This window comes from Gopherus flavomarginatus, chromosome 3, assembly GCF_025201925.1.
Source record: "Gopherus flavomarginatus isolate rGopFla2 chromosome 3, rGopFla2.mat.asm, whole genome shotgun sequence".
Classification (NCBI taxonomy): domain Eukaryota; kingdom Metazoa; phylum Chordata; order Testudines; family Testudinidae; genus Gopherus; species Gopherus flavomarginatus.
Genome location: NC_066619.1, coordinates 174,132,575 through 174,144,794, shown reverse-complemented (window position 1 = coordinate 174,144,794; position 12,220 = coordinate 174,132,575). Strand labels below are relative to the sequence as shown.

Genomic DNA, 12,220 nt, shown 5'->3' with positions numbered 1-12,220 from the left:
AATATCCCCTGGTGATATAACTAAAGGACCACAAGTCATCAGGACTTCGGTTCTACATCTCAGCTAACAAAATTAATGAGAAATGAAATATGCAGTAGAAAGGTCAAATTCACTCCTGGCTTACATTAGCTTCTGCAGTAGCAGGCTCCCTGGTGGTGGAAAGACCATCATAGAGACATCTGCAGTGACACAAAGCAGCCATCACCATACACCCACCAGGAGCCAGTGCATCCTAATTAGTGGGTGGTACTAGCTAGGAAGGAGGTATGGATAAGGCATCCAGGGGAAATGCTAATTCAACACATTAAAAATATTGGAATTGCTAGAGTAGACTAATAGTCCATCTAGTCATCACCATAATACAAATAATAAATAATCATCATCCCTGTTTGGGATCCTTATGCACTTCTGTAATATAAATATATAACAACCACCACCACCACCATGGAAACACTGTCTCTCCTCCCTAGGACGAAATCTCTCTTCCCCGCCTCCCCAAGATACTTTACATTTGAAGCCAGCCAATCTTGATTACAGTTTCCTGTGGATAAGAAATAGAGACCAGGGAACAGCTCACTGCTAAGCTCTATGAAAGCTCCCAGGGTATCAGTGTTGTCAACCCTCCAGGATTGGCCTGGAGTCTCCCAGAATTGGCATCTATCTCCTGGTGACTACCAAATAGTTTCTGTCAGAGTTGGCAACCCTACAGCGTGTTGCACTGTTCCCCTCTACTAAACACTTTTCCCTGATTAATGCAAACAAGGCTGCTGAAAAACTTCAGATAGGAAAAGGGCTTCAAGACTCAGTTTATTTTTAGCTGTTTTTATTTTGCATTATACAAGCTTCCTTAAAAGCTGATTATTTCAGTCAATTGTTTTGCAGTCCCTCTCCCCCATGTGCTCATCTGCTACTCAGTATCAATCAAAAGCAACACCCACTGTTAGCTCCTAGGCAAGACGCCATCAGGAAGATGAGTTACCATGATCACTTGCATTAATTCAGGAAGGCTGAGAAAATGCTGTCCTCTGTCATTTGTGATGGGGGAAGGGGCACGCATGTTAGTTAATGTTTGCTAGGTGGGGAGGGACTTTAACTTCATAGTAGAAACAATAACTGAAGAGCAGCCTCTGGGTGCAACACACTGCCAAAATGTCAGAAACTATCAACATTTGTTTGTGTTTCCTATCCCCCTCTCGAGGTAGCAACACAATAACTAACGTAATAAATACATTTAGCTCAAACTACAACTGAAGATAAGAGAGGAGAAAATTCTTAACATGCAGGGGGAAAACTTTTTTTAAAAACACCTAAATTATACGTTAGGAGATCAAAATTCACAGTCATTTCAAATGTTCCTTGACATCTTCACGTAGCCTACAATATATTCATATTTTACCCTGAGAAGCATAAAAACAGAAACTTGAAGGGCATTCACACAGTTAATAATTTCATTCAAGGTAAGTTATTAACCAACAACTCACCTTAAAATCCTTTCTTAAACTACACCACCACATCCAGCCCTCAGTTTCTTTGCGCTTAATTTTCAGGTGATCTGCAAATTTAAACAGAAGTTTGGTCCATCCAGGCTAGAAGGCTGTAGGATGACTGGACACCTAGTAAAAAGGTGACATTCAAAGAGTGAACAAAATGAAAGTTAACTAACAAAGAGAGGAAAGGAGTTTAAATCAGACTATATAAAACAAAACTTTTTTTTAATGAAAGCCTATTTAAATGCAGTTGTATCCAGTTTGGGATAAAGGAATCCTTTTTAAAGATCAACATCATTTTCTTTTCAAGTCAGATGTTAAGAGTTTTTTAAAAAAATCCTTGAGACCATCCAGAGATTTTTATACAAAAACCCTAGAAAAACATTTCCAAGACACCAAACAAGTAAGGAGAGGAAGAAAAAAAAATAAAACAACACAATACAACCTAAAGAACATAAGGCCTTATTTATACATCATAAAAGGAAAGAAAAGGACAAACCCAATTTTTCTTTAAATCATTTGCAGACAAAAATGGCTCTTTAACAGAGATGGACTTCTAGGAAAGGTGAAATAGACCTGTACTGAGCACTTCAAAGATTTCATTGTAAGTGGCCTTAATATAGAAGATTGCCTAATAGGGGAGGCATAAATTTCACTATAAATTATCTGCATTAGGTTTTTTAAGTGTGTTAATTGACACTTTTTAGTTAATAATCCTAGTGCAGACAAGCTCACCAAGTAGTGCTTTACTCTGGGCCATCATGCTGGTATCCAAATCAGATCTTATAAAAGTAAACACAACATTGGCCAAAGGCAAAAGCTTCCCATTCCAGCAATCTTCACAAAAACTTCATGTACCCAATCAGGGGAAACAATTGCAAAATACAACCGCATGCTTATATGTTGAGGAAGCAGTAAAAGTAAAAATGGAATAAAAAAAATCAGTAACATTCAGGTGACAAATTAAATTACATTTTTTAGCTGGAACAGAACCAAATCTCATATATCAATAACAATCTATCTGAAATGACTTAAGTCAGAAACTATTTAACTACAATCTTCCCATTAATTAGTGTTCCAAAATTAACCTTTCTATAAAACAAGCTAGGATTAAAAACTACCAAGGCTCATAATTCCGAGGCATTAGCTGTTTACCAGGGCCCATGTCCTGCCAGCCAACGTTTGTAGGTGAACCCTTGTGCCACTCTCAGACTAGATATACCATTGATCTATTGTGGAATGACAATTCCTATGTCCTTATTATACAGGTGAAAAATAAAAATTGTAGTTTATATTATATATATTCATATATATCCCACACAAAAAGCCTTTTTAAATGTATTATGGTTGGAAAAGTATGACATTTCCATGCACCCAAATACACAGAAGCAAGGCAATAATAAATTATGGGATATCATTTAACTGTGTCCTAAAGCCAACTCATCATGTTTCCACTGACAGAGACAGAGTCTGCATCATCACCAGGAACTTCCTTCTGCCTCCAACTGATAAGGAAACACACTACACACAACCCATTAATCTCCCTCACAGAACAACACAACCTCATGCTTCCCCCATAAAAACATAACACCCCACACACCAAATCTGTGCACTTATATCATATTTGCCTAATCATAAACCCTTTTAAATGAAGTTTTTTTATTCATGGAATTGCTTCAGTTTGGGGGTGAGGGGCATGGAAAGGGGTCATGGATTTCCCCCAAATTCCTGTGTCATGCAGGTACATGGAAAGAGTAAGAATATTTGAAATAGGGGCTATATGATTGAAATCGGGGTTTTTTGTAGTGGTCTTACTTTAATTCACACTGTGGAAAAAATAACCATAAAAACAAGTGTTACAGCAAAAAAAATATTGTTTGTGTGTTGTGCCATAATACACACCTTTCACATTTGGTTATTTTATGCACTTTCCAATGGCTTATGACACACAGTGTGACTCAGTGAAGTAGTACTTTCCTGTGGCTATAGGTAGCTTCAGTCCAATTGTAAATTAAGAAGAAATCGACAAAGAGTCCTGTGGCACCTTATAGACTAACAGAAGTATTGGGGCATAAGCTTTTGTAAGTGAATACCCACTTCATCACCCACAAAAGCTCATGCCCCAATACATCTGTTAGTCTATAAGGTGACACAGGACTCTTTGTCACTTTTTACAGATCCAGACAAACACGGCTACCCCTCTGATACTTAAGAAAAAATAGTAGCCATTTTGAGTAAAGGAAAACTGTGCATATGATGGTAAGGATGGGGGTGGGGGAGGATAATGGTAAAGAACCTAAATACTTCAAATATACATTTAAAGGTAGTTAGCAATGAGTATTAACTATATACCACAATCCACACTTTTCAAACAAGCCATTTATTAGCAAAAGGACTGAGAAATAGACCAGTCTGAAAAATTCTTAAATGTTTCATTTTTTGAAATCGTCTGGATCAAACTCACAGATTTAGTTGAAAATTTCCAGAAAAAAATTCAGTATGTACTCAGACTAAATGCAGTAAATTTCCCTACTTTAGGTGAGTCTCCCCACCCCCTTTTGTTTTTCTGCATTATAAATCTCAAGTGCTGACCTCTTTTCCTGCAGAACTTTGTCTGTCTTTTTAGAACTGGGACCCTGACATCACAGGAAACTACATTCTGAGCTGTGGCTAAGCCAACCCCCAAAAGAGAGTGGGGCAGAGCTAATGGGCCAGATTCTCTCTTGCCTTACTCTAGGTGACACCTGTGCAAAGTGGGTGCCATACGTTGCCATTTTGATTTGGTAGCATTTTCACACTCACTTTGTACAGCTGTAAATGAGCATGTAAGGTGGAGAAGCAGGCTCATGGGGTTTAAGATGTTACAGCAAAGCACAATAGTAAGCTCTGTAGCAATGGAACAGTTGGATGTATAATCTTTCCTTGCTTTTACTCATTGCTGTTGCCTCTCTTTACACATAAAAGTGTTATGCTGTTCAATGTTAAATGAATTTCCTGTTGTGGTCATTTCCCTCCTAGTCTACCTTTAAAACCTGAAAATGTGAAAGTCAGTTCTTCCATTCATTCCAGTTAATTGATTTAAGTGGAAAAACACCTTCATTTAGTTGGGTACTTTAAGTGTAACTGTGTGATCCTACCTTTTTCTAGCCTGCCCCAGCCCCCATCTTTGCTGTCAGGACTAGTTGTGGGTCTAGTAAAAAGTTTCTTTGCTTCCATCCAGCATGAAAACATGCATGCGCTTGTCCACACATACATAATCACACTGAAACCAGAGGTAGAAGGCAGCAGAAGCAGGAGCAGTTCTCCCCAACCAGCTATAGGCAAAAGCTTTACCTCCTTCAGTCACGGCAAAAAAGTGCAGTCTGTTAGTGTATCCACAGCCAATAACTGGTATAGCTGCAGCAGTACAAATAAGAAAATCCATGATTTGCAACAGTTAAATTTATCCAACGAATTGGGGCTTATCTCAAGCATAGACCCCGCCTCAGTTTTATTTCACTGAGGAGGTTTGCGCAGATATACATTATATGAAACTAGAATTACTTTTGTGCTCAGATTAAAACTTATTTGACCTTAGCTCAGAAAGTGAGAATTTATCCATCTCCTTCTCAGGCAGTGTGCATAATACACAACACCTTCAATCTTTTGTCATCTAAAGACTGTTTGTGGTTGATTCCCTTCTCAACTATTGTATGAACAGGGATATTAATGTACCAGCTGGAGCTGGAAGAATTCTTTTCCTATTTCTTCCTGTTCTGCATATTGTTTATTCAGAAAAATATACACTGTAGTTGAATCATGGTAATAACAAGGCTGACAGAACTCTGAGTGCTAGAGATCACCTTCACCAACTTGAAAAACTGTGCTGATGTTGGGCTGATTTTTCTTACATTTATTGTAAGTTTTATACACAAGATGTATATACTATTTTTAAATGATTAATTATAATCACTCCCATAATTCTAGTATTCAGTGTGAGCTGTAAGTACACTTATTTTTTCTCACTGTTGCTATCATTGGTACATGTCCAGCAACAGCAAAAATAGATCGTAGATAAGGCTCCAAGCAACAACTGCACCAAGTCATCTACCCATACTAAGAGTAAGCTGACATAAAATGTAAAAAACCTAGTGACTGAGAGCACCTTAACTATGCTAGCACTCCCACTGTCAGTATCACTGACACATCAGAATCAGTGGGCGCAACAGTGGGGAATATTTCAGTCCAAATCCTTAATACAGATGCAACCAGGAATGGTGAGCATCATCATACTAGCTCAGAGTGCAGATAGCATGTGGGTGATCCATGCATTTACTTGAACTGTGCTGTTCCAGTGAAGCTACCAGGCCTCCACTGTTTTATTCATGCACTTCTAGCTTCCCTCCTTTATTTTCATTATCACTGGCAGGTTTTTGTTTATAGCTATGGTGGAGGTTTAAATTTCCCAATAAAAAAACAAAAGAGACCACCACACACTCTGGCTGCTTTTTTAAAAAATTGTCCAAAGAGAAAAACAAGCTCAAGATCCCTCTCCAAAGTACTGTGGCAGTGGTAAAACTGCCACCACCTGCAGATATCATGTGGTGGCAGACAAAAAAGCACTAAGATTCCAACACTCAGAAAGCATGAGGAAGGAGACAGGAGGCACTTCAAATGCATGGTATTGGGAGCAGTAGGATCATGGTGATCTTATGAAAGCAGGCTCAGATGCCACTGTAGTGTATTAAAAGATTTATTTTCCAAAGGCAACAGAAAACTGCCATTCAAGGCAGGACAATATCCCACTTCTTATATTAAGAAAGGCCTGATAGTGTCATGTCAGAAGATAAATAAGGTCAGTACACACATCATTGTTGTGTTTACAGACACCATTAAGAGTCCAGAAGCAAATAAGAAAAGCAACTGCTCTATTGAAAGTGCTGAATTCAGCTGCATGAACAAGAAAACAGCAATACCCTCTAAACAGGCTGAACCAGTTCATATTGGTTTACAGAAAACAGCCCTCACCCAACTCCCCTGGAAGCTATAGTGACAAAGCACTCAACCAATAAAAGCGTTGACTGATCAGTGATCCTTTGGGCTCACCACCAGTGCAGTGTCAGAGAACTGGCTTTTACACAACTCTTCTTATGGGTGTTGTTGGGTCTAAACTTTTGGTGAACTTTGGGGAGCCAAAACACACCCAGACTGGCCGTCTCTGCATAATCCTTTCTGAACCCTTTATCGAACAAAGCACTGACCTGCAAACTACTCATGACACCCCCTTTATTAAGTAGCCATTAGCCTTTATCTCTATGCATTTACTTGTTAAACTTGCTTTTCCTGTAAAATATTGATTGATTATGCATGACCATTATCTTTTGTTAATCACTTTGTTTACTTCTGTGTATAAATATTGATGCTCACCCCTAATAAAGGGGCCACACTTAATCTAAAGCTTTGAGAGCTAAGGATAGTGTGAGCCCGTTGATCAACGCATTGGTGTCTGGTCTCTGACAGAATTGTGTGCCCCATACCAACTCCGCACGAACTCGGGTGCTGGAGAGGTGAGTGAGGACTTGCTTTATTACCTAACAATTTGGGGGCTCGTCCGGGATTCCTTCTGGTGCGGTACCTCTGTCCAGTGGTCAGACCACTCATATATGAATTGGCAAGGCGCCACAGGAGATTTCTCCCAGCCAATTCAATATTGAGGGGTCGTGTACTGGACAGCAGGGTAAACGCCAGTTGGAGGGCTCCTGTCAGACACCATGGGTCAAGGGACTAGCGTGCCTCTTGAGAGTCCGTTGGGGATTGTAAATAAGTTATGGAACGAAGGGAAACTCCCAGTACAGACAGGAATGTCTAGGAAGAAGTTGTACACACTATGTGTAAGGAATTGGACTGGGTATACCGCGGTATTGGCCGACCCGGAGATGAGGTGGCCTTCGTATGGCTCTTTCGAACAGGCTGCCTTAAGAGGAGTAAAGAGCCAGATCGAAAAAGACCATCCGGGACAGTTATGTTACTGGTTTTGTTGGGACACAGCAGCAGAGCTGTGGAAATCTTTAAAAATTATGGCAGTCAGGTACTCTCCCGAGAGTGAACCCCCTCCAGGTTATTTCGATGAAGGGTGTAGACCACGGCGTGTTTTGACTCGTCAGCTGGTCCCCTCTGCACCTGCCCCTATTCCTCCGCAGGGGAACTCTCTCCTTGTAGCAGAGGGGAATCTGCAGGATACCAGATTGGAATTTCTGCAGAAGGATGAGGAGGAAATGGAGGGGCAAACCTCGGGAGGAGTGGTTACTAGGCTAATGTCCAAGCAGGTACGGCAGGGTGCATGCCCCCCCCCGAGGATAGCCCAGAGGATGTCCCCGTCAAATCTCTTGCGAGTAATAAAAGTATAGTTAGAGAGATGCCTTTACAGGTGCACGATCAACCTTATATGGGCAATGATGGACGGTTACAACATGCTAATATTGTGGAATATAAAGGATGGCTAGAATGGGACTTGAAAGAGTGGGGACAGTTGTCAGGGTCTTTTGGGGAAAATCCCCGAAAGATCATAGAACTTCTAGAAAGATTGTTTTTAAGTTATAATCCTACTTATACGGATGTGGATCAGTTGTTAAGTAGAGTTTTGACCGGAGAGGAACGTAGTAGATTGTGGATGGCAGAAAGGACATGGGGAGATAGCAATGCAGCTAATCATACTTGGATGGATAGGCGGGATCTGGCCGCTGGCTGGAATCCCCTAGACTGGACTCAGCCAAGGCTGACTCAGCTGCGAACAGATCGAGAGCGATTGTTAGAGAGACTCAAGGAAATGGCTCGCCGCTCGCCTAATCAGGCTAAGTTCATGCAGATTCGGCAGGAATCTGATGAGCCGCCCAGAAAGTTCTGGTCGAGGCTATTGGAGGGGGCCCGAATGTTCACTCAGATGGATCCTGAGAGAGAAGCAGACCACCCTACTCTTATTTCATTTTTTGTGAATCAGTCGGTGCCCCCTGTAAGGGATTACTTCTTAAAGTTTCGCCCTGGTTGGGGAGGTGAGTCAGTCACTTCAGTGTTGGACGTAGCTGATTTTGCCTGGGAGAAAGAAAGGGAAAGTAGTAAAAAGAAAGAGAAAAAGGAAGAATATAAGCTGATGGCTTTAGCTTTTCACGGCGGTGTTCGAGGCAAAGGCCGTGGCCGTGGCAGGGGATTCCAGGGTGCTCGGGGAAGAGGGTCCTGGCGACCCCAGCCATCAGGAAATTGTTTTCAGTGCGGACAGCCCGGTCACTTTAAACGTGAATGCCCCTGGGGACGCCCAGAGGGTCTGGTTGCATCCGCAGATGCTTACACAAGTGAGGAATACACCCCTGCACCACCAGCTCAGCCCATTCCCCAGGCCTGGATCAACTACGGGAAACAGCAGCAGCCGCAGCACACTCAGCCTCCTCAATGACGGTACCCCGGGGGCGAAGGCAAACAATGTGATGGTCTTATTTCCTTAATGTCTTTAGCCGGCTCCTTTCTCACTTTCTCCCCTCCCAGCAAAGAGCCTCGTTTAACCCTTTCAGTCCAGGGACTGCCTGTCTCTTTCCTCATTGATACTGGGGCTACTTTCTCTCTTTTAAATCATGCCCCCTCTCCCTGGCTATCCTCTGAGGTTAAAACTGCGACTGGGGTGGAGGGCAACCCACAGTCTCTGGAACTCACTTTGCCTTTGAATGTTGTTTATGCTGATAAATGTTTTCCTCACCGTTTTCTTTTTTCCCCAGCTTGTCCGATCCCTTTGATGGGCCGGGATTTACTCTGTAAGCTTGAGGCTACTTTAACCTGCACTCCTGAAGGGGTAGGATTATTGATGACAGTGTTAGGAAATTCGGCCCCTACTCAGGGTAATTGGGAAACACCCCCCTCTCTCTCCCCTGACCTCACTGACTTGCCTTCAACCCTCTGGGGAATTTCTGACACTGATGTTGGCCTGCTCCTTTCGGCAGAGCCCGTAAGGATTCAGGTGAAGCCTTCCTTAACCCCCCCGTCAGTCCCTCAATACCCCCTGTCGCTGGAAGCCCGGGAGGGCATCCGCCCCATTATCGAGGGATTCATTGCACAAAAGCTAGTCCGCCCTCAGCGCACTCCCTGTAACACCCCTATACTGCCTGTCAAAAAGCCTCCTAAAAAGGACGGAGACCCTGTTCGTTGGCGCTTTGTACAGGATCTACGAGTTGTTAATCAGTATGTGGTCCCTCTTCATGCAGTAGTTCCTGACCCAGCTACTATCATCAGCCAAATCCCCTGGGATGCTGAGTGGTTCACTGTTATTGACTTAAAATCAGCTTTTTTCAGCATTCCTGTGCACCCAGACTCTCAGTATCTCTTTGGTTTCACCTGGGAGGGACAAAGTTATGTCTGGCAACGACTTCCTCAAGGCTACAGAGACAGCCCCACGATTTTCAGCCAGTGCCTCCGCCACGACTTGGAAGGTTTCACCAGTCCGCAGGGATCCACACTGGTCCTATACGTAGATGACATCCTATTAGGTAATCGCGAAGAAGCTGCCCTCCGCATCGATGGTAAGGCACTTTTATTATACCTACACACCAGAGGCCACAAGGTAGACCCTAAAAAGATTCAGTGGGTCTCACAGAAGGTCCGATATCTGGGCTTCATGTTAACCCCAGAGGGAAGACAGATGGACCCAGCCCGCATAAAGACTATTCAAAACTGCCCTCTACCGAACACCAAGAAACAACTTCGAGGTTTCTTAGGATTAATTGGCTTCTGTCGCCCCTGGTTGCCGTCCTGCGGGGAGTTAAGCAAACCGCTCCACCGACTCACTGCTAACCTTGCTCCTGACCCTTTGCAGTGGTCCCCGGACACTATTCAAGCCTTTCAGTTACTGAAGGACAGTGTGGCCTCCTCCATGTCTCTCCGCCCCCCCAATTACAGCAAACCCTTTCACCTTTTTGTCCACGAGAGGGGCGGAATTGCTAGTGGTGTCCTTACCCAGCTGAGCGGGCCCCACCATTTCCCGCTTGCTTTTTACTCTCAGCAAATCGACCCTGTCGCTCAGGGAACCCCATCCTGCACCCGGACTCTGGCAGCAGCTGCCCTGCTGATCACAAAGGCAAAGAGCCTAACCCTGGGTCATTTTACCACGGTTTGGACCTCTCATGCCTTGTCAGCCCTTCTGCGTAGGGGCACAACCCAAGTCTTTTCGGCCCATCGTCAGCAACAGCTAGAGGCCGAACTCTTAGAAGACACTAACCTAATTTTTGAAAGGTGTGGACCCCTTAATCCAGCTACCTTGCTTCCTGACCTGCCAGTCCTCCAGGATCAGCACGACTGTGTGGAAGTAGTTTACAGCATCTTACAGATAAGAGACAACCTGTTTGACGTGCCACTGGAGAACCCCGATTGCATCCTCTTCTCGGACGGAAGCTCCTTCTATGTTGATGGCAAGCGTTTCACTGGTTATGCTGTCACCTCTGAATGGGACATTCAAGAGGCCGCCTCACTGCCAGGCAACTGGGGAGCCCAAGCCGCTGAACTCTATGCCCTGGCCCGAGCTTGCCAGTTGGCCGCTGGTAAGACCGTTACCATTTTTACTGATAGCAAATATGCTTTTGGAGTTGTGCATTGTCATATCCACCTCTGGAAGTTTCGAGGTTTCCAGACAGCTGCCGGTAAACCCATTCAGCACCTCCCCCTCATCCACAAGCTTTTGGACGCCCTCCAAAAACCCTCTGTCCTGGCTGTAGTTCACTGCCGGGCCCATACTAAAGATAGTAGCCCCGTTACCCGTGGGAATGCCCTGGCTGACGCCTCCGCCAAGAAGGCTGCCACCTTACCTTTAGCCATGCCCACATTGGCTATTGCAACCTCCTCCTTTACTCCACCGCACCCCGTACCAGTACCCGCTGCTGAACTACAATCGTGGGAAAGCCTCGGGGCCACTCTGGTCAAAGGGACCTGGCTTATGCCAGATGGCCGAGCCTGCCTCCCTCGCTCCACATACCCCGTGGCAGTTCGCTGGCACCATGATAAAGGGGGTCACTACGGCACGCACGCCCTCGTGGACACTATCGCTCGCTTTTGGTATGCTCCAGGCATTCAACCCTATTGCCTATCAATAGTGAAAGCATGCAGCACATGTCAGCGTAATGGACCTGCTCCGCCTCTTAACAAAATTAAGGGTGGAAGACCTCCGCCTGCTGCTCCATTTCAACATCTTCAAATTGACTTTGCAGATATGCCAAAGGCTTTTGGGAAAAAGCACCTCCTTGTTTTGGTTTGCCCTCTGACTTCCTGGGTCGAAGCTTTTCCTACTGCTAATTGTACTGCTGCCACAGTGGCGAAGATTCTCCTTAGAGATATTGTACCCCGTTTTGGCATCCCTCTTGTGCTCGACTCAGATCGCGGACCTCACTTTACTGGTCATGTCCTTGGCCGTTTAGAACAAGGACTGGGCATTTCACACTCCTTTCATACACCCTACCACCCCCAGTCTAGCGGGAAAGTTGAGCGTATGAATAGGGAACTTAAGTTTACATTGGCTAAATACTGTCAGGAAACAGGATTAAAGTGGCCTCAGGTACTTCCCTTGGTCCTGTTTCACCTTCGTACTCGCCCAACCCGCGCATTGGGATTATCCCCCTTTGAACTGCTCTATGGACACCCCCCTTTCAAAGGCGGGGCGCTACCACGTGCTGATGTTTCACTATTGGGAGGGGATCATATGACCGCGTGTCAGTTTCTCTCCCTAC

At 44.2% G+C, this 12,220-nt stretch overlaps 1 protein-coding gene across 3 annotated transcripts in view; it reads right to left on the bottom strand.

Annotated features, from left to right (window-relative positions):
- The window catches only part of PPA2 (inorganic pyrophosphatase 2), a 456,033-nt gene that overhangs the window by 231,686 nt on the left and 212,127 nt on the right, over nt 1-12,220 (bottom strand). For all 3 annotated transcript variants that reach the window (XR_007773249.1, XR_007773247.1, XR_007773248.1), the window contains exon 12: nt 1,482-1,613. The gene's annotated coding sequence lies outside the window, so the exon portion shown is untranslated. The remainder of the gene's footprint in view (nt 1-1,481; nt 1,614-12,220) is intronic.